This window comes from Coregonus lavaretus, assembly GCF_964263955.1.
Source record: "Coregonus lavaretus genome assembly, chromosome: 11".
NCBI classification, from domain to species: domain Eukaryota; kingdom Metazoa; phylum Chordata; class Actinopteri; order Salmoniformes; family Salmonidae; genus Coregonus; species Coregonus lavaretus.
In genome coordinates, this window is record NC_139998.1 from 13,735,336 (window position 1) to 13,755,988 (window position 20,653).

Below are 20,653 nucleotides of genomic sequence, written 5' to 3' on the forward strand. Positions count from 1 at the left end.
CACTACCATATATAGGCCTACGCTTCCAATTTTAAAAAAGTATGTGAAATGTTGAAACAGTGTTACATAACATACCTCTGTGACCCGCTTTGGTGTTATGGTGCTTCTCAGAAATGGTCCTGGTCTATGAAGAGCTTAGAAGGCCAGTTTATTCTCATGGCTGGGCTGCATGTAGCTAGAGAGGTCAGTAGGCGGGGGGGGGGGGGGGGGGAGAATGTTGCATGTAAACTCACATTTAGAGACCAGAAAAAGGCATTCAGACAGCACACAACACTGAGGTATTTTAATTTTATTTCTGTCTGCATCTTGGTATTGGGAACAGCAGTACTCATGTTCAGCCAGCCATTGAGCATGTTTTGGAGGCACATATTACCAGTTGGAGGCTGCCATGAGGTTCACAACAGCTAAGGCTGGTTGCCTGCCTTCTGAACTGTACACGGTGAACAATTGGCTTCTCTTGGATTAAGATTTGCATATCATTATGTGATGTGCTGTACTTATCTGTGTGTAGACATGCCAGTATGTCCCATGAACTCAACGCAGGATGTGAACACACCTGTGGTTGCGAACCTGCTAAACCTCCCCCTACGCTGCTCATGTAGGTGTTGGACTTATCTACTTTCTTGATGTTGATTATGTAATGTTTCAGTGACGGAACAACCTGTGTGTGACTTTGTTGCACTCCGGTTATCAGTCAAATAGATAAAGAGGAACTGAGTGCGTAAACTGGAGGTTGAAACTGAGATAGTGTTTCATAAGAGGGATATTACCTCATTCATAGTGCTTCTCATTTTGAAGGTGACTAAAGCTCTACCTTTTTACTTATCAACTAGGCCTAAATGCAGCACTCAGCTATTACTGCTGGATTAAATCAGAAATGTGTTCAAATTACAATGCATAGACTGCTGCCTGTGACATGTAGCTTAGGCCTTATGGTATTATAGCAGTGGTCACAACCTTTTCTGAGTCAAGATCACTGAGTCAAAATATAAGGTGAGATCTACCATTCACATTCTTTTTTTTTTTTTTTTTACATGATTTAAACGTAAGCCTATGCAACATTAACCAATTAAAAATAGTTCTGTAGCAATGAGGTTTGTGCAGTAGGCTATAGGCCCAATACATTATCACAGCCGTGCTATGCTTGAATTGCCCTGCCAATGTTCTTCTCAGACTATTTAAACATTTTTGGTATACGATCACACTAGTAATATATCATTTGTTGTATTACTTGTGGCACAGCTGCGTGAGCATAATCTTTTAATTTTTTTACTGGACTGATGGCCTGCATCTGATGGTCAGTCTGAGGGGATGGAGGGAGCAGCAGTGAGGCTGCCTGACACACTGTCCATCCTCCCTCCCTCCTTCCGCTGAGAAAAGGGGACAGTCTTCCAGCTGATGGCGAAATTTAACTCTCACTGCATTATTTCTGCCTCAGAGACCAGAAAGTGAAATATTCCTTGATATTAAATAAGACACAAGCTGCAAATAATAACAATGCAAGCTTATCAAAACACTTTGCTATACTAATTCATTGCAGCTGGTTGTAGCATGAGTGGAAGTTGGGAGAACGCGCATTATTATGGCTTAGAAAAGTGTTGAACAAAGTGTTGACAGTGCTGAATAACAACTTACACATGAACTTACTCATAAAAACAGCAGCTCTTTGCTGCATTCATTGTCTCTCTAGTCTGGGTTTTGAAATCTCACATCAACTTTGCTGTGTGTTCAAGGCTTCTTTTTACAGTCTATGGCACGAGGAAACTGTGCAGACAGTGATCTGAGCTATCTGATTGGAGAGCGGTAGGCCTATAAGTGCTAGTGAAGGCTATTTAACAGTCTGATGGCCTTGAGATAGAAGCTGTTTTTCAAAGCTGGGACCAAGAGACTGAAAAACAGCTTCTATCTCAAGGCCATCAGACTGTTAAAAGCCTTCTCTAGCACATTAGAGGCTACTGCCTATATACATAGATTAGAAATCACTGGCCACTTTAATAAATGGGACACTAGTCACTTTAATAATGTTTACATATCTTGCATTGCTCATCTCAAATGTATATACTGTATTGTATACTATTCTACTGTATCTTAGTCTATGCTGCTCTGGTCATCAACCTGACCAAGGCTCTTCTCCCCTGATTGCTCAGTTTGGCTGGGCAGCCAGCTCTAGGAAGAGTCTTGGTGGTTCCAAACTTCTTCCATTTTTAAGAATGATGGAGGCCACTGTTCTTGTGGACCTTCAATGCTGCAGACATTTTTTGGTACCCTTCCCCAGATCTGTGCCTCGACACAATCCTGTCTCGGAGCACTAAGGACAGTTCCTTCGACCTCATGGCTTGGTTTTTGCTCTGACATGCACTGTCAACTTTGGGACCTTTATATAGACAGTTGTGTGCCTTTCCAAATCATGTCCAACCAATGTAATTTACCACAGGTGGACTCCAATGAAGTTGTAGAAACATCTCAAGGATGATCAATTGAAACAGGATGCACCTGAGCTCAATTTTGAGTCTCATAGCAAAGGGTCTAAATGCTTATGTAAATAAGGTATTTCTGTTTTTTAATTTTTAATACATTTGCAAATATTTATTTTATCCATTTTAGAATAAGGCTGTAATGTAACAAAATGTGGAAAAAGTCAATGGGTCTGAATACTTTCCGAATGCACTGTAAGAGACTGCATTCAATTATACCGCATGAGGTAGATGTGTGGTAGCTATGCTGAACAAAAATATAAACACAACATGCAACAATTTCAAAGATTTTGCTGAGTTACAGTTCATGTAAGGAAATCAGTAAATTGAAATATATTCATCTATAGATTTCACATGACTGGGCATGGGTGCAGCCATGGGAACCAGGCCGACACACTGGGGAGCCAGGTACTGTCAATCAGAATGAGCATTTCCCCCCCAAAAGGGCTTTATTACAGACAGAAATTCTCCTCTATAGGATGGTTTTTCAATACCGTCAGAACTGTTTTTATTTGAAGTTTTTCAATAAATTTGAATATTTGTAGCTACTTTTTAAGTTACTACCTGCAGTCAGCTTGTGCAATATGTTAGGAGATAAAGCATAATGTGTTCTTCATTTCACCTGTCACATTATGAAGCTTACCTTAGTTCCTAGAACAGTTGGTCCAGTCACGTTTGTAAATGGGAGAAGGTGAGTCCAAGTATTCTATATCTATCAGCAAGTCTGTGTGGCGCGATGAAGTTACACTAAATGTTTGCCATCAGATATTTTTACATTTACGTCATTTAGCAGACGCTCTTATCCAGAGCGACTTACAGTTAGTGAATACATCTTTTTTTTTTATACTGGCCCCCCGTGGGAATCGAACCCACAACCCTGGCGTTGCAAACGCCATGCTCTATCAACTGAGCTACATCCCTGCCGGCCATTCCCTCCCCTACCCTGGACGACGCTGGGCCAATTGTGCGCCGCCCATGAGTCTCCCGGTCGCGGCCGGCTGCGACAGAGCCTGGATTCGAACCAGGATCTCTAGTGGCACAGTTAGCACTGCGATGCAGTGCCTTAGACCACTGCGCCACTCAGGAGTGATGGCTTATAATGGCTTTCTGCTATATGTCAAAGAGCTCTGGATGAGCAGTCTGTACAGCTGCCATTCTTTCCCCTGTGCTTCCTACTAGTGTTTTTTCCCCCCCTCTGCTCCGTGTACACATGCATGTTTTTTTTAATGTATATTTTAGCACTTATACCCTTTATTTTGGTATCCAATTGGTAGTTAGTCCCGGCCAGCCAAACCCTCCCGTGACCCGGCGACGCAGGGCCAATTGTGTGCCGCCTCACGGGTCTCCCGGTCACGGCCGGCTGCAACACAGCCTGGGATCGAACCCGGGTCTGTAGTGACGCCTCAAACACTGCGATGCAGTGCCTTAGACCGCTGCGCCACTCGGGAGGCACATGCATCCATGCATTTGGTAGCCACTAAACATGCTTGTATATCTTTATGAGCTGGATTTGCCTGTCTTTGCGATTTGTTTGTTCGTTTTCGCTTGTTAGCATTTCGCTAACGATTTCGCTATTAGTTTGTGCAAATTTTTTTTGCATTCTGGTAATAGAGGCCCAATGGGCTTCTCTTGCGATTTTAGCGCCCCCTTGTGTGCTATGCTGGTATTCCCTAAATCCCGGAGTAAGACAAGAACGGTATGACAATATGAACATCTGGATACTGCCCAAGCCTAGTTATACTAATGCAGAAATTGCATACTCCTATATACTCTAAAGTAGGAAGATTAGGATATCTGTAAATATGACATTATGAAAGGACTCCAGTAATGCAGGCTTGCTAAGTGTTAGGTTAATCATTCTCTCGTGGGATTTAAGTTTTGTATTTTGTGGTTAAGATATGGGGTAGGTGTAGTGTTTTTTTTCTTTCTGTGGTGTTTAGCCTCCTCTAGCTGTAGTTGGTGTGTGTTCCCCCTCAGGTTCTTATCCCAGAGTAAATGGAGCACTGTGCTCTTTTGAATAATTCAACCAGCAGCTCCAGTGTGTGTTGATTAGGTTTTCTGGACAAGAGAGGCCAAAGAGTTTGCCTTCATGCAAGGATTCCAAGCAGCAGAATATAACTGGCGCTTTAGTGTGCTTTCTCTGTTCAATTCAGGAAAGTAGTTTTTCTTCATTCTGTACTTTTGAGCGCTAGGGTATTTTTGGTCGGTAGTTTTGTGGTCTAGCCCTGCCCTGATGTTGGACTTTCCCTGTACCACCCCAAGGCTGTGAAATGCAGGGTTTGCGGTGGCCATGCTGTTATTTTACACCAATTGTCGTTAGAAGTGAACCCTTCACTTTTTGTTTTTAAAGACACATTTTCTCCTTCTCCGGACTGCATGTGCTGGTGCTGCAGTGAGGGGGACGTTGCTTAGGCAACCGAAGACTTGTTTGCCACAACACCTTGAATGTTTTAGCATAGGATCAACAAAGTTTCTTCATGTTGTGGAGTCCATGTTACAGCAGAAACTGACTCAACCGCACGAATGCCCGGCCGTCCCGTCTCCAGTCAGCTGTTCATTCCATGGTTATGACGGTTATTTTATTGACGGTCTTCATCCGTAACTGTCGGTTACACGGTTATGGTAATCGTACCAGCCCTACTTGGAGGACTACCACAAGTGGCATCACTGCTCAGCCACTCTTTTTGTTGTTGTTTGAAAACGACAAGACTATCTTTGTCAAATGTTAGTGAAAGAGGTAAACTGGTTTTCATCAGTGATTACATTTGGCTTTGTATCAGCTCCTAGATCATGTCTTGATAATGAATGTATCTGGAATAAAATGCTCCTCAAACCGTATTGTGAAATACATTTTCTCCCTTCGATTTCCATGACTTTAGGGTTTTTTAACAGTTAGGATAGCACCACTGAAACACAGCCAGCTAATTACATACCGTTAGAGCTGAAACGCCAAGAAAGCCTTAATAGATCGTGTGTGCTTTCCACATAACCAGCTTATCTTGTGCCTGAGGAGAAAACCTTACTTTTATGGCTGACTGTTGCCTTTGCAGGAAGGAATGCTGCTTCTGTCCTGTCGTCTAGCCGGTTGCATTGTTGATCATCATATGTAGTTTAGACTTGTAGAATGTTTATTGTGCCGTGTTCTTTTTTCCTTGATAAGACACAGATCTCTGTGGACACAACCAGATCAATGTATTTCCTACGTCATGCTTATTGATCTAGTACTGATAACTGTGATATACAGTGAGGGGAAAAAAGTATTTGATCCCCTGCTGATTTTGTACGTTTACCCACTGACAAAGAAATGATCAGTCTGTTGATTTGCATTTTAATGAGGGAAATAAGTATTTGACCCCTCTGCAAAACATGACTTAGTACTTGGTGGCAAAACCCTTGTTGGCAATCACAGAGGTCAGATGTTTCTTGTAGTTGGCCACCAGGTTTGCACACATCTCAGGAGGGATTTTGTCCCACTCCTCTTTGCAGATCTTTTCCAAGTCATTAAGGTTTCGAGGCTGACGTTTGGCAACTCAAACCTTCAGCTCCCTCCACAGATTTTCTATGGGATTAAGGTCTGGAGACTCCAGGACCTTAATGTGCTTCTTCTTGAGCCACTCCTTTGTTGCCTTAGCCGTGTGTTTTGGGTCATTGTCATGCTGGAATACCCATCAATTTTCAATGCCCTGGCTGAGGGAAGGAGGTTCTCACCCAAGATTTGACGGTATATGGCCCCGTCCATCGTCCCTTTGATGCAGTGAAGTTGTCCTGTCCCCTTAGCAGAAAAACACCCCCAAAGCATAATGTTTCCACCTCCATGTTTGATGGTGTTCTTGGGGTCATAGGCAGCATTCTTCCTCCTCCAAACACGGCGAGTTGAGTTGATGCCAAAGAGCTAAATTTTGGACTCATCTGACCACAACACTTTCACCCAGGTCTCCTCTGAATCATTCAGATGTTCATTGTCAAACTTCAGACGGGCAGGTATATGTGCTTTCTTGAGCAGGGGGACCTTGCGGGCGCTGCAGGATTTCAGTCCTTCACGGCGTAGTGTGTTACCAATTGTTTTCTTGGTGACTATGGTCCCAGCTGCCTTGAGATCATTGACAAGATCCTCCCGTGTAGTTCTGGGCTGATACCTCACCGTTCTCATGATCATTGCAACTCCACAAGGTGAGATCTTGCATGGAGCCCCAGGCCGAGGGAGATTGACAGTTCTTTTGTGTTTCTTCCATTTGCGAATAATCGCACCAACTGTTGTCACCTTCTCACCAAGCTGCTTGGCGATGGTGTTGTAGCCCATTCCAGCCTTGTGTAGGTCTACAATCTTGTCCCTGACATCCTTGGAGAGCTCTTTGGTCTTGGCCATGGTGGAGAGTTTGGAATCTGATTAATTGATTGCTTCTGTGGACAGGTGTATTTTATACAGGTAACAAGCTGAGATTAGGAGCACTCCCTTTAAGAGTGTGCTCCTAATCTCAGCTCGTTACCTGTATAAAAGACACCTGGGAGCCAGAAATCTTTCTGATTGAGAGGGGGTCAAATACTTATTTCCCTCATTAAAATGCAAATCAATTTTATAAAAAGTTTGACATGTGTTTTTCTGTGTCTCTCACTGTTCAAATAAACCTACCATTAAAATTATAGACTGATCATTTCTTTGTCAGTGGGCAAACGTACAAAATCAGCAGGGGATCAAATACTTTTTTCCCTCATTGAATGCCTATTGGTGATCCGCAGTTGTATTCTAATATAATGCTCTACTTCAACTGGAAAGCTAGGCTACATTCTATTTGCTAGGAAACTATCCAACAATATACAGTGGGGAAAAAAAGTATTTAGTCAGCCACCAATTGTGCAAGTTCCCCCACTTAAAAAGATGAGAGGCCTGTAATTTTCATCATAGGTACACGTCAACTATGACAGACAAATTGAGATTTTTTTCTCTCCAGAAAATCACATGTAGGATTTTTAATGAATTTATTTGCAAATTATGGTGGAAAATAAGTATTTGGTCACCTACAAACAAGCAAGATTTCTGGCTGTCACAGACCTGTAACTTCTTCTTTAAGAGGCTCCTCTGTCCTCCACTCGTTACCTGTATTAATGGCACCTGTTTGAACTTGTTGTCAGTATAAAAGACACCTGTCCACAACCTCAAACAGTCACACTCCAAACTCCACTATGGCCAAGACCAAAGAGCTGTCAAAGGACACCAGAAACAAAATTGTAGACCTGCACCAGGCTGGGAAGACTAAATCTGCAATAGGTAAGCAGCTTGGTTTGAAGAAATCAACTGTGGGAGCAATTATTAGGAAATGGAAGACATACAAGACCACTGATAATAAAAAAATAAAATAATTGGTCATTTAGCAGACGCTCTTATCCAGAGCGACTTACAGGAGCAACCTCAAGGGCACATCGACAGATTTTTCACCTAGTGGGCTCGGGGATTAGAACCAGCGACCTTTCGGTTACTGGCACAACGCTCTTAACCACTAAGCTACCTGCCACCCTGATAATCTCCCTCGATCTGGGGCTCCATGCAAGATCTCACCCCGTGGGGTCAAAATGATCACAAGAACGGTGAGCAAAAATCCCAGAACCACACGGGGGGACCTAGTGAATGACCTGCAGAGAGCTGGGACCAAAGTAACAAAGCCTACCATCAGTAACACACTACGCCGCCAGGGACTCAAATCCTGCAGTGCCAGACGTGTCCCCCTGCTTAAGCCAGTACATGTCCAGGCCCGTCTGAAGTTTGCTAGAGTGCATTTGGATGATCCAGAAGAGGATTGGGAGAATGTCATATGGTCAGATGAAACCAAAATAGAACTTTTTGGTAAAAACTCAACTCGTCGTGTTTGGAGGACAAAGAATGCTGAGTTGCATCCAAAGAACACCATACCTACTGTGAAGCATGGGGGTGGAAACATCATGCTTTGGGGCTGTTTTTCTGCAAAGGGACCAGGACGACTGATCTGTGTAAAGGAAAGAATGAATGGGGCCATGTATCGTGAGATTTTGAGTGAAAACCTCCTTCCATCAGCAAGGGCATTGAAGATGAAACGTGGCTGGGTCTTTCAGCATGACAATGATCCCAAACACACCGCCCGGGCAATGAAGGAGTGGCTTCGTAAGAAGCATTTCAAGGTCCTGGAGTGGCCTAGCCAGTCTGCAGATCTCAACCCCATAGAAAATCTTTGGAGGGAGTTGAAAGTCCGTGTTGCCCAGCAACAGCCCCAAAACATCACTGCTCTAGAGGAGATCTGCATGGAGGAATGGGCCAAAATACCAGCAACAGTGTGTGAAAACCTTGTGAAGACTTACAGAAAACGTTTGACCTGTGTCATTGCCAACAAAGGGTATATAACAAAGTATTGAGAAACTTTTGTTATTGACCAAATACTTATTTTCCACCATAATTTGCAAATAAATTCATTAAAAATCCTACAATGTGATTTTCTGGATTTTTTTTCTTCTCATTTTGTCTGTCATAGTTGACTTGTACCTATGATGAAAATTACAGGCCTCTCTCATCTTTTTTTAAGTGGGAGAACTTGCACAATTGGTGGCTGACTAAATACTTTTTTCCCCCACTGTATGTATGTTTTTCTTGCGCGGTGCCAGATGTTAAGGGTCGACGACAGTCCAATCCGGTCTTCAATACTGCGTTGTTAACCACGAGGCGCTGGTGTCTTATTGCCTAGTATCCTATAGGGTAGGGATATGGGTTTTGTACTTTTAAAGCCATAAGCTTCCTGGAACAACACATTCAGGGCCTTTCTCTTTGGGTACATGCCTTGTGAAATGCTTGCATGCAAGCCTAGGCAGGATCAGTCTGTGGGTGCAATACAAGCTGCTTGACGTTAACCAGAGCTATTTGCCTTTGCCACAGTAAAATGAATTACTCCATCCCTCAACATTATGCAACAACACTGTTTTTCTTTCTCTCCTCCTCCCTTTGGTTCATAAAGCAAATTTTCATGTCTGCTCTGTCATATGGCAGACTTGAATGGCCTTAACATGCATATACCTGCTGTTATATTTTCGGTTGGACCCTATTCCATAGATCCAGGAATGGCTCACATTGTTTTTGAACACTACCTCTTTTAAAATCTGTACATTCTGTACTTGTACTTCATCTTTTCAGTTTGTGGTGATTTTTGTTTTACTTCAGCCCTAGCGTTAGTAAATTTAGAAAAGTTTAGGCAAAATAAAATTAACTTGCCCTGCTAAAAGGGTCCTTTTTGTTTTCAATAGACATTCCCTGATTCCCTCCACCCAAGGCTATTTTGTCCACATTAAAAGTGCCCTCTTAAACTTAAGAGCAAACTGCAGTTTTCATCACAAGGTGTTGGATATTATCTAATCCATGACCTGCATAGTTGTATTTGATCTGATCCCATGTCAACAGATCTCAGAACTGTAACAGTAACAAGCCTCCTCAGATTACTTAATCATGGGCTCAGCCTCCTCTGACCAGAGGCCAGTCTGTCTAGATGAGACCTGGCAATTGACTTGACTCTTGGTGTATTGAAATGCCTGGAGGGAATGAGGGCAGTTTAATTACGCATGGCTTTGATGATTTAAGCCGTAAAGACCGATCCGAAGATTTACACCAAAGAGTGTAGAGAAGCTAGCCATGTATCCTACTAATAGTTACCACCATAGTAGTGCATCTCATCTTGGTTTGGAGCTCTATGCAGTTGCTCTACTTTCTTTGTGATTTTGTCTCAGTAAGCATGTTGGCTCTCATGGGGTGGCAGGTAGCGTAGTGGTTAAGAGCGTTGGGCCAGTAGCCGAAAGGACACTAGTTCGAATCCCTGAGCCGACTAGGTGAAAAGTTAGTTGAAATGGCCCTTGAGCAGGGCACTTAACCCAAATTGCTCTGGATAAGAGCTATGGAGGACTAAAAGTGCCACAATTAAATAAATAAATACACCATTAAATAATTACTTAAATGTGTCATTAATTAATTCAAATTAGAATTAAATACATAAATGTGTAATTAAATGTATCATTAATTAATTCAAATACCGATTCATTTTATGTAAAATACATATATAATTATTTCACTATTTACATTTACATTTCATGATCCTGCATTGCAGTGATTCATGAATTACTTAAAACTGTCAAACTGACCCATCAAAGTCAGTGGGCGGGGCTAACGCGAATCTAGTCTGATCCATTGCTTTGGTCTGAAGTAGAGTAGGCCAACCTGGATAGAGACAATGGAGGATCTCCATGAACTTTCCAGGGAGTTGGTTAGAGACATTTTAAACTTAGCAGAGGATGTAGAAGCAGGACCTGCTGACATTATCCGGAATTGATTTGTCTTGGCTTGATGCAGAGGGTAACCAATCAGGCGTTAGGTTCCGCCTACCAACTTTTGATGGGTCAGTTTGACAGTTTTAAGTAATTCAGGAAGCACTCCAACGCAGGACCATGAAATGTAAATGTAAATAGTGAAATTATTATATATGTATTTTACATAAAATGAATCGGTATTTGAATTAATTAATGATACATTTAATTACACATTTATGTATTTAATTCTAATTTGAATTAATTAATGACACATTTAAGTAATTATTTAATGGTGTATTTATTTATTTAATTGTGGCACTTTTAGTCCTCCATAAAGAGCATCTGCTAAATGATGTAAATGTAATGATATTGTTGCTCTGTGTTTGATTGCTTTATCCTGTCTGGTAAGGGTTGGGCGACTTACTATCTTGTCTAGCTGTTTTAGAAAACCTAGCCTATATTGCCTTCTCTCTCCATTTGATAGGCTAGGAATATGACTGAAGCATGGCTGTCTCCCGATCAAACAATGAATGGAACAGAGGTTCATCTCAGTTATTTGAATAGCCTAAAAACGCACAGTGCTTACAGAAAGTATTCACACCCCTTGACATTTTTCCACATTTTGTTGTGTTACAAGGTGGGATTAAAATGGATTTAATTGTCATTGTTTGTCAAAGAGCTACACAAAATACTTGTCTGTAGCGTCCAAACGGTTTGGCCTACAAACTATTATGACCCCTCTATGGAAAGATGACTCATGAACTGATGATGTTCTCTGTTTTGCTCTAAGACCCCCACAAGCGTCTTGGGACTCGTCTGAAGTCGGTACAGCCGATCTGCCAACTTCTGTCTGTAGTGTCCGAACAGTTTGGGCCGATTTCGAAGGTGCTTTTGGCATGTGTGCACCTTCAGCGCCAGCGCTGCTTCACAGGCACTATTCATGGCACAAAAGTACGTGTGCATACCGAAAGCTCTTGCTAGCAAATTCAATAGGATCTGGCTCCAGCAGATACCTTCTCAGGACACAATGTTGTGAGACATATGACCTCAGACGGGTTTAATAGTGCCAGAGAGGATGGTGTGTTACCGCCACCAACAGCTGGTGTGTGCGCGTAGCACACTGATGCCCTGCAACAAAGCTACTGACTCATGTGATACACGCGACCAACAAACATCTACAGGTTGCACGCACACCATCTGAGATGCAAAAATACCATCTGAGGTGCATGTGCTTTGAGGTTCGCAGACCAGGCGGCATCAGCATGCATAATCTGCAGCTGGATGCTTCTCAGCAAATTGGCTGTTCTCGACTGTTAGCAGTCTCTTACTGGCAGTAAGAACGGACGATTGCCAGAATGTTTTGACTTCATCACTCAGTTATTACATTTCTATTTAACAAACTAAACATTGAAAAATACCGTTATGTAAGGTAAAATAAAAATCCAAACCCCGTCCGTGCATCAATACCGCTGTATACTAAAATGCAGTTTACCGCCCAGCCCTACCACTGTTTTACAATCTCACAGTAGAGAGAAGGCCGTGTGGTCTGACCAGCCAGGGCTGCTGTTTGATCAGAGAAACATGCCCTTGGCAGTAAACATCATTAAAGTAGAAATGGTCACGAACACAATGGCCTGTGGCTGCATGATGAAGACCTGTTTCTTAATTGGCACATTAAAGGAGGGTCATGTGGCCATGTCTGGGCTGATGCTGCTGCTGAGGCCCTAATGAAGTCAGTCAATGTCCTGTGTCGACAGACTGCAGATGGGTTCAATGGAGCGCTGGTCTTAGTCTTCATTCTGTGTCTTCTCCAGTTGGAGAGCAGTTATCTGCTGGTGCAGAGGCTCTATTCACTGTTTTGTTTAATGACCCAATCAGGCATGGAGGATATTTAATGTCCGTTGAGGAAAGTAAATGATGCCCCTTTTTTGTGTGGCTGGTGGCTAGAGGCTAATATCTTCCCTCCGTGTAATCTAATCTACATTCTTATAGACTGCTATTCCAAATGCTCTTTTGGCATCATAGTATTCTAGCTATGTCAGTTGTCTGTTTTTACCCAGTTAAGGCAGCGCTCATGTGAATGGTCCAGTGTATTTTAATTCTGGAAATGTTTGCCCCCCCCCACCCCCCCCCACACACACACACACACACACACACACACACACACACACACACACGGGACTCCACACAGTGCTGTGTTCCATGGAATATGTGCATTGTACGGGCAGATTCTGGAAAGGCAGGCCGTGGCTGCAGCCTTTATCACAGTGCCGCAGTTCAGTTATGAGCGGTATGCTTTCCCTGCTGGGTGTGAGAGCGACACTCGCACACAAATAGTCCGATATGTATACGCACATATACACAGGTTCAGCCACTCACTCACGCACACTCTGTCACCAGATCTCAACCCAATTGAACACTTATGGGAAATTCTGGAGCGGTACCTGAGAGAGCAGTTTTTTTACCACCATCAACAAAACACCAAATAATGGAATTACTCGTGGAAGAATGGTGTCTTATCCCTCCAATAGAGTTCCAGACACTTGTAGAATCTATGCCAAGGTGCATTGAAGCTGTTTTGGCTCGTGGTGGCCCAACGCCCTATTAAGACACTTTATGTTGGTGTTTCCTTTATTTTGGCAGTTAGCTTTTGTTCTTGCTGCTTGGGTAATGGGCTAAGTTGGGTCATTATCCATGATCGCTGTTAAGTCCTCACAATGGAAGGTTGATGTACTACATTTAAACATTTTCCAATCTCCCAAGTTTTTCCAAAGCACACATGGCTGTGATTATCAGCTGTGGAGATTGCTAACTAGCCACCCCATGAGACAGAGTATTTTTAGCCCCGCAAGTTGAGAACCGTGGCAGGAGAGCCGTATGTCTCTAGACACAGCGTGAGAACAGTCTGAACTGGAATAAACTGATGTAGGAATGGAGGGCCAATGTCGCTCAGAAAGATTGTCTTCGCCTGTACCCAGCTGTGCTGACAGTTTGAGGAAACCCCCTCACAGCTCCCCCCTAATCTCCATTCCCCTGACACATGTAGTGTTTATTTTAGTAGATGGAAGTTAGTTAGGGCCATGGTTAGATATTCCCTGCTCCTGGGCCTGTGGAAAACGTGTGTTTTCCCCAGAACAGCTGCAGTGTGCAGAGTTCCCCTGGACAACAGGGAGGCGGATACCCAGGCCTGGTTGACCTGACTGTCAGATCCTCGTTCACAGTAGCCTAGGAAACACGTTCTCTGGAGACTGTCTGGGGATAACCTTCCTGCTCCAGCCCGGATTAATCAGTTACTTGCATGTTATCTATATTAGTTCATGCTTGTGTGATATAGGCGTTGGCATAGGCTAGGCTAGGCTATATCTCTAACGGAACATTTTGTAATATGACATAACAGACTCGTCTGAACTTGGCAGTAAGCACACAATGTACAGGAGTGCCTTTTAACCCATCCACCACCCTTCCCCTTTTTTGCTAAACATTAGTAAAGGAATGGAGAAGTCTATCTCTGCTCTAGATAGCACTCAGACCTAATTTCCACATTAAGCAGCAGATACTGAAGTTGAAATGTTTTGTGTTTCTCAGTTTCCCCTGTCCTTTCTTTGCTTTAGCTTTCTGCTCTTTTAGGAATGACAGGAAATTGTTAATTGTGGCTTCCCCTTCCAGCCCAGGGTAGAAAAACATGAACTGTACTTATCTTCCTGTTAGAGACAGGCCTTTATAACAGCTATTTGGTTGGGAAAGTATGTCTGGTTATCTCTTATTCACAATGGTGCCTGAGGCTAACACTAACAGTCTCCCTGTGGGTGTACATGAGCCCCTCAGCTGTTGCCAGTGTTGTCCTGAATATAGAATAACTGAGTCTTCTCTCCCTCCTCCTGTATGCTGGGTGGGCTAAGCCATGCTGTCATCAGGGCACATAATTAACTGCTGATGCAAGAGAGGGTGCCCATGGTCACAATGTCAGATTGCGCTGTTGATATTTTATCGTTTAGATGTCTCATAGCCATGCCCACTCTTCAGATGTCCAAAATAGGTTTGATGAAGTAGTTGTTCATTCTTTCTTGCATGAAATAATTAGATGGCCTATTTGTCAGTATCCGAACTGAAGTATTATGGGTCTCTGCTGCACAATATGATGTTAGACTTGTTCAGAATGATATAACCAGTGGCATGTACTCATGGATGCCAAGGGAAGCCAGGCTTCTCCCAAAAATTGACCTATAATAAAATAAACATTTATCTTTCGTCTGTGTTTTCATACTTTTTTTTCAATTCGCAAGATGTTGAATGTATCTCACTGGAGAAAGCATCTGAGCGAGCAAAACAGCGCCCCTCTGTCTCTGTATGTGTAGCCCATCTATCTGATTCTGTCTGGTCAAAAAGAGTATGTCATTGTTGTCACCTGTAGCATTTGGCCTCCCTTGATTATAAAAAATAAATAAAATAATAGTCAATCAGCGTTGAGCTCAACTGTGAATGATCCTGGCGCACCAAAAACATTGTGTTAAGGGAAGCCAGTTTGAATTTGGCTTCACACCAATCACATCACATCAAAAACGGAACATAATTTACAGAAAAAAACGTGCATTTTTGCATCTCGTTGTGTCGTTGTCCTCCAGTGGCTGGCTACCAAGCTAGCTAAAATTGTCCCTTAACTAAATTAGCCATGCATGGAGATAGGGATTTGGACTTGTGGTTTTACTTAGTTCTCCGCACTGGCCAATGATTATAACGGCGATTCTGATCCAACCATAAATTCATACGTTGTGCCCCTAACCTGAGAGGATGGAAGTTCAATATATAGCTAGATGTAGTAAGCTAATGTTAACTAGCTGGCCTGGCGCATCGTTGCCCATGAAAGGAAGGTAGGCTAACGAGCAAGCATTTTAGCCAGGTTGCCTAGGACAACAAGAAATAAAAGCGTGTACTGTATGACTTCATAGACCTTTTCGGCAACATGAAAGAGGAGGATGCATTGGAGCTTCTCTACAAGTAGGGTGAGTCAACATGCTTTTTTCTACTCGCGCGCGGACAAACAAATCCGCACCATGGACAGCTACATCATATTTAGCTTGGACCAAATCGTTTTTGGTATCTTTTAGTTGTCACTATATTAAACTAAGCATAGCTGAGTTGATGATGTTGAAATGGTGCTGGAATAGTGGAGGTAGCTCATGTTTTCTTTTCGACTTGCAGTAGCTCTCTGTGGTTGTAAATCAATGGTTGTTTAGTAGTCCGAAAATGTTGGAAACATTAACTTGCTTGACCATGCTGTAGGTTATGTAAATTTTTGATACATGTAAAATGCTTTGTGTACTTCCCTGGGCAGATGGTGCTCTCAGGTTTTGTGATGAAACAAAGGTGTGGTTGAATTTATTCTGCCACTATGTCTTATTGTCTCTGCCTTAGGAATATATACAGTGCATTAGGAAAGTATTCAGACCCATTGACTTTTTTCCTAATTTTGTTACGTTATAAAATGGATTCAATAGTTTTTTTTCTCCCCCTGCATCAATCTACACACAATACCCCATAATGACAAAGCAAAAACTGGTTTTTAGAAATGTTTGCAAATGTATAAAAAAAAAAAATGAAATCACATTTCCGTAAGTATTCAGACCCTTTACTCAGTACTTTTGATGAAGCACCTTTGGCAGCCATTACAACCTCGAGTCTTCTTGGGTATGACGCTACAAGCTTGGCACACCGTTCATCTTTCCCTCGATCCTGACTAGTCTCCCAGTCCCTGCCGTTGAAAAACACCCCCACAGCATGATGCTGCCACCACCATGCTTCACCTTAGGGATGGTATTGGCCAGGTGATGAGCGGTGCTTGATTTCCTCATGACGTGACGCTTGGCATTCAGGCCAAAGAGTTCAATCTTGGTTTCATCAGACCAGAGAATCTTGTTTCTCATGGTCTGAGAGTCCTTTAGGTGCCTTTAGGCAAACTGCAAGCAAGTTGTCATGTGCCTTTTACTGAGGAGTGGCTTCTGGCCACTCTACCATAAAGGCCTGATTGGTGGAGTGCTGCAGAGATGGTTGTCCTTCTGGAAGGTTCTCACATCGCCACAGAGGAACTCGGGAGCTCTGTCAGAGTGACCAAGGCCCTTCTCCCCCGATTGCTCAGTTTGGCTGGGCGGCTAGCTCTAGGAAGAGTCTTGGTGGTTCCAAACTTCTTCCTTTTTTAAGAATGATGGAAGCCTAGGTGTTCTTGGGGACCTTCAATGCTGCAGAAATGTTTTGGTACCCTTCCCCAGATCTGTGCGTTGACAAAATCCTGTCTCGGAACTCTACAGACAATTCCTTCGACCTCATGGCTTGGTTTTTGCTCAGACATGCACTGTCAACAGGTGTGTGCCTTTCCAAATCATGTCCAATCAATTGAATTTACCACGTGGACTCCAATCAAGTTTTAGAAACATCTCAAGGATGATCAATGGAAACAGGATGCACCGGAGCTCAAACCCCCCCATTATGCACTTCTCTAGTACTAAAAGCCTTTTTTTGTCACACCTTCCCCTGCTGAATTTGTTTCAGCATTGATCCTCAGACGTTTCCTGTCAGCAGGATATCAAACCGAGTGATTACCGTAGGATGTCACAGATTACCTCGTGTGTCACTCTGTAATGGTTGCATTAGGGTGTTGCGTCAGACCATCGCTAGGCAATGGATGTTTCATCTGTTGTCAAGGCAGCCGCTGTGCTCAGCCTTGGTTTTAAAATGGTAACTGATTGATTGGCCATAATTTTTAGTGGAAACTTGCAGTAATGCCTGCAAAATTGCTTAATGGCCGTCAAAGTCCACGACCATCACTCTTCAGCTTGATTAAACGTGTCGCGTGTGTGCTCTGTTTCAATATTTGTGAAGGACTAATAGAAGTTCAATATACAGTACATACTGCATTCTGTTTGTGTGACCTCAAGGTCTTCATACATGAGGTCCCACAATAAATAATGTGAGAAGTTCTTCTCTTGAATTCCCTGCCCTCCCATGAGTAGAACAAATCTAATGCCTGTTGTGTATGTGTATTCTAGTCTAAGAATGGTTGTTGAAACTGCTCCCCACTAACCTCTTTCCTGTTTGTATTCCCTGTATACAGGGCTCCAGAGATCATCCTGGGCCTGCCGTTCTGTGAGGCCATCGACATGTGGTCCCTGGGCTGTGTCATCGCTGAGCTCTTCCTGGGCTGGCCCCTCTACCCAGGAGCACTGGAGTATGACCAGGTAAATCAATGCACCTGCTTGACATCTCCAAAGATAGCAGAGTGTCAAGGGAAAATAACAATACTGACAGCTCAGTGAAGACTGGCCACAGACAGACCAGTGGAGCAGCATAACAGCCCCTGAGCCTGTGTGCTGGTGCATTTTGATTCTAAATGTGAGGCTGGTTAAAGCCTCCACTTTTTGTTTGTGTTCCTATTGAAACCCTGTCTGATATTTTGTTGGTGCTCTAAGCAGTAAAGCATACGAATACAAAATGTCTAATTTGGACATTAATGGAGCAGGAAATTGATTATTTCCCTTAGGCCAGTAACTACGTGATTGTGACTGAGTCCCCCGGCTTAAAGGGGAGGCCATGGGAAAGCTCTCAGTTGTGTGCTGTGGGGTTTGTGTGCTACAGGCTGGGGTAGGGGTGTCATTTTTGGGTCTAGTGGTCATTTGGACCGCGACCAGGCAGTAGTGCTTTGCTGACCATGAGCCCCCCTGACTGCTGCACTTCGCCAGCACTGGGTCCAGTTCCACGCCACACAGCAACATTTATTTATAAGCCTAATGCTAGACACACCTCAACCCCCCCCTCAGCCTGCACCATCAGCAGGTTCTCACTTCATTGCTCTCACTGTGTTTGTGCAGCGTTGTGGCAACCTGATTTTAATCTCTATAACATCCAAATCATCAAGCCATTCACAGAGCCAGTTAATCTTGCTGGTCTCCTGGCTGTGTTGAGAGATACAGCGGCAGCTTTGCACAGTGAGAAAAACCCCTGCCTCCTGGCCTAACACATGCCTGATCTTGTAGTTGTAGCAGCTCTAAGGCACAGTGTTTTGGCTGGAAGAGAATAGCTATGAAGTACCCTTTCTGAGCAATAGGCCTTACTGGCTTTATTGTCAGGGACAGATGCTAACTTGTATCTGTCATATTGTCAGTGTCACTGCTCCCATGGGAGATCAAGTTTCCAAAAATCTAAGTCTGGTCTATTGCTGTTTTTAAAAATCATTTTCGTAATGATCTCATGGGCAACAATGAAATTGTTGTTTGAATAAGATATAATGATCACTTCATTATTGTTTTTGCTTTGTTACCAGATGAGCAACATGTATTTTATAAGGTGATGGTTTTTGCATTTATCTAGGTCACCCTACCTCCACTTTGTGGGATTGGAAAGGTTGCCATGGCAATTTTGGAGCACATTACATCTGTCCTGGGCATGTCAAGTGGCTCTCAGCATACTGACCTGGCAAAGTAGCAAGGGATGAGCAGTAGTTCTATAACAGAAGAGTAACTGATATTCCTACTGGGATTACATTTTACAAGTGTATGACGTGTGTCTATTTACTCCATTTGGAAGACCTACATTTAACCTTTTTGATTAGCTTGGATTAGTAGAGACCGAAACACTCTGTTGGGCTTAAGTGTCTTTGTACTGTGGGGATGTTTGGGAGGGCTGGGATAGCAGTGAGCCTGTGTCAGGTTCCTGATGTGGGAGTGACAGAATGCCTCTAATGGGAAGTTCTGCTCGACACCTCTGTGTCACACAAACCTCACACAGAGCTCTATGACCACACTTGGAGCTCCAGTCATCACATGCCATCATCAACAGTGCAGTGGTCAGCTCTATTTACATCCTGCATTAAAATACTATTGTACTTTCCTTTGTCTAGTTTGTCTTGATGAGTATCTGTGTAGTGCTATCAGGGTTTTTTCTGGATCAAAATGGGTCTTAGGGGGTGGGCGTGGCGGGGGCATTGCCATGGGCGTGGCCAATGGTGCGGTCACCCGACCAACATTTTTAGAGGCCCTCCTGTTGACCGCAGTGACAAAATGTAGCTGTTAACTTAATTTCCTGCAATTCTACACATCTTGCCATGGCTTATGCTGTCTGTCTGACTGACTCAAACATTATAACAAAATCAATGGGGGCCTTGTGCAATGTCAAAAATACAATACACATTTTGGGGGGGAATTTTGTATTCTCTGTCTAGCTTTTATTCTGGTGATTGTTAGTTCTCAAAGATGATCTTATTTGAAAATATAGGTCCATTATCTTTTCTACATACTTTTATCTGGTTTTAGTCGTTTAAGTTTACACGTTTTCCCATTTTCCTTAATGTTGGTGATTCCTTTGTAGATGTACAGTGCCTTCAGAAAGTATTCGTACCCCTTGACTTATTCCACATTTTGTTGTTACAGCTTGAATTCAAAATGGATTAAATATTATAATTGTTTTACCCATCTAGACACAATACCCCGTAATGACAGTGAAAACATGTTTTTAGAAATGTTTGCAAATGTATTGAAAACACATAAATATTTAATTTACATAAGTATTCACACCCCTGAGTCAATACTTTGTAGAAGCACCTTTGGTGGCGATTACAGCTTTCAGTCGACTTGTGCAATGCTGATAGACATACCCATCTGGATTTGGGGATTTTCTCTCATTCTTCCTTGCAGATTTTCTCAAGCTTTGTTAAGTTAGATGGGGAGCAGTGGTGAACAGCAATGTTCAAGTCTTTCCATAGATTTTCAATGGGATTCCAGTCTGGGCTTTGGCTGGGCCACTCAAGGACTTTAACATTCTTGTTCTGAAGCATTTCTAGCGTTGCTTTGGCTGTATGCTTGGGGTCATTGTCCTGTTGGAAT

The 20,653-nt window shown here is 43.0% G+C and overlaps 1 pseudogene across 1 annotated transcript in view; it reads left to right on the forward strand.

Moving 5' to 3' along the window:
- Positions 1-20,653, forward strand: part of LOC311137249 (homeodomain-interacting protein kinase 3-like) — a 45,182-nt pseudogene that overhangs the window by 5,577 nt on the left and 18,952 nt on the right. The window contains exon 3 of the transcript XR_014615449.1: positions 17,890-18,013. The product of XR_014615449.1 is annotated as a homeodomain-interacting protein kinase 3-like (transcript). The remainder of the gene's footprint in view (positions 1-17,889; positions 18,014-20,653) is intronic.